The sequence below is a fragment of the Microtus oregoni genome, unplaced genomic scaffold (assembly GCF_018167655.1).
Source record: "Microtus oregoni isolate MIOR12 unplaced genomic scaffold, Mior012 000042F_ref0000377, whole genome shotgun sequence".
In the NCBI taxonomy this organism is placed as follows: Eukaryota; Metazoa; Chordata; class Mammalia; order Rodentia; family Cricetidae; genus Microtus; species Microtus oregoni.
The window spans coordinates 17,435,276-17,441,275 of record NW_024543209.1 but is presented as its reverse complement, the minus strand read 5'-3'; positions in this window follow the sequence as shown (position 1 = coordinate 17,441,275).

Sequence of the window (6,000 nt, the reverse complement as noted above, 5' to 3'; positions counted from 1 at the left end):
CACTACGTGAGGACAGGTGTTGACAGAGGCTTAAAGAACACGCATGCTCTTCGGCCTGGAGTTACCTGGAGTAACTGTGGTGGTTGTGAGTTGGAACTGAACTCAGGTCTCTGAAAGAATAGCAATTGCTTTTCAGGCCTTTTTTGTGTAGCTTTTTAAGACAAGCTGTTGTGTAGGCCAGCTAGGTCTCAATTCACTGTAGCAGAGGCTGGCCTTGAACTCTATCTTCCTTCCTCCACATCCTGATTATGGGCATGTACGTGTCACCATTCTCATGTAGCCACCTCAAGGTCATAAAAGATACTATTTGGGGATAACCTTTGGCTAAACTATTTGAGAAACGCAGAGGACTTTGCAGGGCTTCAGCCCCGTCCTTTACTTCCTGGATTTCCTGACTGTTCCTTCCCAACATCACACCAAAACTGTTAGTAACCCCTACGTGTACTGAGCAGGGGCTGGGCTGAGGACCGCCCTCCGGTCCTTCTGTCTGGGAAGGAACAACGTGCCATGTGTACTGAGACCACAGCTCCACAACTTCCCAGGAACTTTAGATAAATTATTCAGAGTCTGTCTTCTCCAGGGAATAGCAAACAGGAGGGATAAAAGGCCCACATAGGGAGTGTGGGAACAGGGAGGGAGGGCACTGAGACAGAGCCTGGAGGTGCAGAGATGCTGAGATCTATTTTCACAGGTTTTAGGGGCCAGGACTGAGAGAGCTGGGACAACCATGGGTAAGAAAGCGACAATTAACCACATAGACAGCAGGAGCTAATTGACCCGTTAAACAGGGACTGGCTGTTTAGCTCTTTGAAAAGCAGATGCATGCATCATACGTGGGCATCATCACCACACGCTGGGCATTCACTACAGAAGGCGCACACTAAAGCTAACAGACAAGGCTTTCACTCCCCTCCCTCCAAACTGCACGCTGGATGAGAAGACAGGGCATTTGTTGTATTGGAAATAACTAAAGAAGCCAGTGGGCTGAGTAAATGAGATTTCATTTGTTTCTTCTGTGCTAATCTCTAAAAATAAAACCAAAATCTCTCAAATAGGATGGCATTTGAGTGCCTTAGGGGCGATGCAAAATAACTTGGTTGTTATTGGTGTATAAATGAGTTGCAACTCTGGTCTTTACCAAAATATCTGCAGGTTGAAGGAAGACCCCCGCTGCACAACTCATGTCACCACTTGACTTGTGCCTGGCATGCTTGGCAGGGCTCCACAAACAAATTGTCTTGAATTGAAACTGTCAGAAGAAAAGAAAACGGGCTAAATTTATTATCACTCATAGTTACAGATATCCTCACATAGAGGTGTATCATCATATCTTAGACATTAACCAGACTACAGAGGGGCCAACAGCCCCCTGAGAAATATCGTTAGTGAAGTGAGGGCTTCTTCTTCTTCTTCTTCTTCTTCTTCTTCTTCTTCTTCTTCTTCTTCTTCTTCTTCTGCTTCTTCTTCTTCTTCTTCTGCTTCTTCTTCTTCTTCTTCTTCTTCTTCTTCTTCTTCTTCTTCTTCTTCTTTCTTCTTCACATTAAGCAGGAAAACAACACATGCAGGAAACCATAAAACCCTTCAAGTTAACTGTAGCAACGGTCAGTCTCATTAGGATAGGTGGCTCACAGCCTCTGCAAAAAAGGCTCTCTGAGTAATTGCAGCTTTTAGCCTGGCCCTGGCTTTTGGATGACAGAGCAGAAGATCCACTCGGGTAGTTAGATCATTTCTGTTCTCTTCTGCCTTTCTGGCTCCTGATATTAAGTCCATGCATTCATATTTTAAGACAGATTTGTTGAACTAGAATGCACACACACATGCACCCCAAATTATGTAAGCTTGCACCTCCAACTGGAATGGTATGAAGACATCCTTGAGGAGACAGATGAGGAGAAGGCTCAAGGAAGGATGTGGCAGTTGAGGTGACTGTCAATCTTTCCCAAAGACCCAAGGCCTTCTACCTATGCTTCTCTATTAATCAAACGGGGAAAACACCTGTTTTTGATTGTTTTTGCTCATTGTTTTAAAATTTTATTATTTTTTTTTTGTTTTTATTTTCCGAGAATACACTTTGAAGGCCAACCTGGCCTCAAATTTGAACTCTGAGCGACTCTCCTGCTTCTTCCCTCTGAGTGTTGTGACTGCAGGTGATGTGCACAGGCCTACCCGTGATCGCAGTTGTGCACCAGCTTAGTAGTGACTGCAGATGTGCACCGACATAGTCGTGACTGCAGATGTGCACCGGCATACTTGTGATCGCACATATGCATTGGCATAGTTGTGACTGCAGATGTGCACCAGCATAGTGGTGATTGCAGATGTGCACTGGCATAGTAGTGATTGCAGATGTGCACTGGCATAGTAGTGATTGCAGATGTGCACTGGCATAGTAGTGATTGCAGCTGTGCACCGGCATACTTGTGATTGCACATGTGCACCAGCATAGTAGTGATTGCACATATGCACTGACATAGTTGTGACTGCAGAAGTTCACTGGCATAGTCGTGATTGCAGATGTGCACTGGCATACTTGTGATTGCATACATGCACTGGCATAGTTGTGATTGCAGATGTGCACCGGTGTAGTTGTGATTGCAGATGTGCACTGGAATACTTATGATTGCAGATGTGCACCGGCATAGTTGTGATTGCAGATGTGCACTGGAATACTTATGATTGCAGATGTGCACTGGCATAGTTGTGACTGCAGATGTGCACTGGCATACTTGCCTCAAGAGGACGTCCACTTGAAGAGAAACTGGGTCTGAGTTCATTCCTGGGTTCAGGAAATAGGATTCCAGTGCCCCCTTTTCTTCCTCTTTTCTATTTAATTATGTTTGTGCTGGTGCTCGAATCCAGGTTCTCACATGTTAGGCAAGCACTCGACCACTGAGCCACAGCCCCATCCTTCTCTGTCTTCTGACGATGACCTCAGACTTAGCCCTGAATCATCCCTTTGTCTCCTTGTAAAAAGGGTGGTATCGATCTTTTGCTTGTATGCTAGTTGAGATCATGCCGACAGACTATGAGGGTAGTCATTTTCACTTTGGTTTGCACCGAGGATACATGAAGAATTTAGTCAGACTGTGGCCTGGTTCTGCACTTTAAGAGTCCTGGGAGGAGGATGAGGGGATGGATTTGAACAAAACACATTATGCACTTGCATGAAATTCTCTAACAACAAATAAAAAAAATATGTTAACAAAATAAAAAAAATCCTGGACTGGGAATTAGGCCAGTGGTAGAGAACTTGTCTATCATGCCCCAGACTCTAGGTTCCATTCACCACTAACACACACACACACACACACACACACACACATGCACACACGCGCACACACATGCATGCACATACGCACACGCGCACATACCCTCAAACATTTCTTTTTGTTTTGAGACAGAATCTCAAATAGCCTGGCTGACTTCAGACTTACTCTGTAACCAAAGATGGCCTTGAACTTCTGATCCTCCTTCTTCTACTTCCCCAGTGCTGGCATGCACCACCTGGTCTGTCTTATGTGATATTGGGAGGCCAATTCAGGGTGTCGTGTGTGCTTTGCAAGCAGTTGACAGGTTAGCTACCGTCCTAGCCTTGTCCTCAAGTCATCCCAATATTGGGGATTTGTGGAGCGAGCAGTGTATTTATTTTTATTTGGTGCTGCCTGCTTTCTGGATGGCTGGCACTGTGGTCAGCTTGCGCAGGCCCTACCTTTTTACAATAAGCCACAAGGCAAAGGGCTGGTACTTAGTGAGCACAGTCTGCAGCCAGGCATTGCTACATGTCTTCCAGATATGGGGTCACACTCAATTCTCACAACAGCTTTATCTATCAGGTAGCCTTTTACTTAGCGATTTAGAACTGAGGCTTCGAAAGGCTAAGGAACTTGACCACAGTCCTTCGGCTAGCTGACCTCAGAGCCTGTATTCAGACTCAGATTTTCACTAACTTCAACACTACTTGCCACAGCCAGCACAAAATGCAAATATATTTTGGAAGCTTGAAGGCCTCATGGAAGCAATGCAAATAAGAAGCCAACAAATAAGAAGAGTGTTTTATTTGCAAAAAGAACTCCCTGGAAAGTACATGTGGAGAGAGAAGCATTCAAGGGTTAGTCCTGCTCTTCTACCAAGTTCTCCCATTTGAGAAAGGGTCTATCTATACAGCCCTGGCTGTCCTGGAACTCACTATGTAGACCAGACTGGCTTCAAACTCACAGAGATCCACCTGCCTCTGCCTCTCCAGTACTGGGATCAAAGGCGTGTGCCATACCCAATTCTTGGTAAAGGCTTGATGCCCTGATAATGGGATTGTGGAGACACAGGTTGGTGAGCTACAGCCGTTGTGTGCAGGGCCTTGACAAGCCGCATGTGAACTGAGCACCTCACAGTGGAGACAGGGTAATAGTGAGGTGTCGCATAGTCTGAAACACCACACAGATATCAAAAGACATTTCACCACGCATGTGGGCTAGCCACCTCAGCTTCCAAATGGTCGGCAGGATGAAAAACAAGACGTATTTTCAGGTCTTTTTCTAGCATGAATCAGAGGGTCTGGGGTAAGAGTCAGAAGTGTATTTATAGCCCTGGGGCCACGGCTGTAAAGTCCAGCCAACCCAACAGCTGGAGGGATGGCTCAGCAGTTAAGACTACTTCCTGTTCTTCCAGAGGACCAAGTTCCCAGTGTGGAGTTGAGTGGCATACTGTCTGTAACTCCAGCTCCTCAGAACTCCGCTGTCCTGAGGCCCCTTGCACACACATGCACACATTCCACACGAATGCCTCAGTAAAATGAATCTTAAAAACAACTCAAAACACCCACAGAAAAGAAGATAAGCACAGAAAGCTTCCACCCTGAGAAATCTAGCTGGGTGATACAGATTTAGTTTAGCTTTTGTTTTTTTAAAGGATGGCACCACCATGCCCTGCTTTGCAAACACTCCTGGGTCATCCCTTAGTGGTGTAAGATTCACGATAAGCCGGCCACACCTTTAACCCCAGAGCTTGCAAAGCAGAGACAGGTGGATCCGAGTTCAAGAGAGAGTTCCAGGACAGCCAGGCCTACACAAAAAAACCCTGCCCCGAAAAGCCAATAAATAAACAACCAAACAAACAAATGGTCTATGAGGAAGCCTTCTGACTACAGAGCCTAGACCCCGGAGAAACTCAGTCATCGGCCTTCCAATTTTGCTCTTTCCTCAGGATACTCAGAGCAGTGATAGCAGAAACCCCAAGGCCTCTTCAGGGTCTCAGCCCACCACATTAGCTGGAAGGCTGGTTTTATTATTTATTTATTTATCTATTTATTTTTTATTTATTTGTCTTGGCACTCCAGGGGATTCAGCTAGGAACTGACAGGGTGACGAGTGTCACCGATCCACATTGCTGACTGAGCCCGGGGCCTGAAGCAGTGTCTTAGAAACAGAGAAAGCCAGCCAGAGTTCACTCTTTGTTGCTGCACCACGTCACCTCAGAGTCACAGTGAAGTGGTTTTCTAGGTCTCATTTTGCCTTGCCCAGTCTGGTATGTAAGTATCCTTTCTGAGTGCAAGGTTAGATAAAGTGCAGAAATGTTTTCCCTTTGCCACACCCCCTGCTAGGCAGCGCGAGGCATCACTGCTGTGACAAGTGCAGCGTACTGGAATTCCTTGTTTTCTTCAGGGTGCTGGGAAGGCAGCCCCAGGCCTTATCCATGGTAGTCCAGTGCTCTACCCAGCTACACCCTGGGCCTTAGGATTCTTTTTTTGTTTTGTTTTGGTTGTTATTGTTTCCAGACAGCATTTCTCTGTGCTACAGCCCTGGCTGTCCTGGGACTTCCTCTGTAGACCAGGTTGGTCTCGAACTCACAGAGATCTACCTGCCTCTGCCTCCTGAGTGCTGGGATAAAAGACGTGCACCAAATCAGGAGCAGAAGGAGAGAGAGCATGAGCAAGGAACTCAGTACCCGAGGGGTGCACCCACACACTGAGACAATGGGGATGTTCTATCGGGAACCCACCAAGCC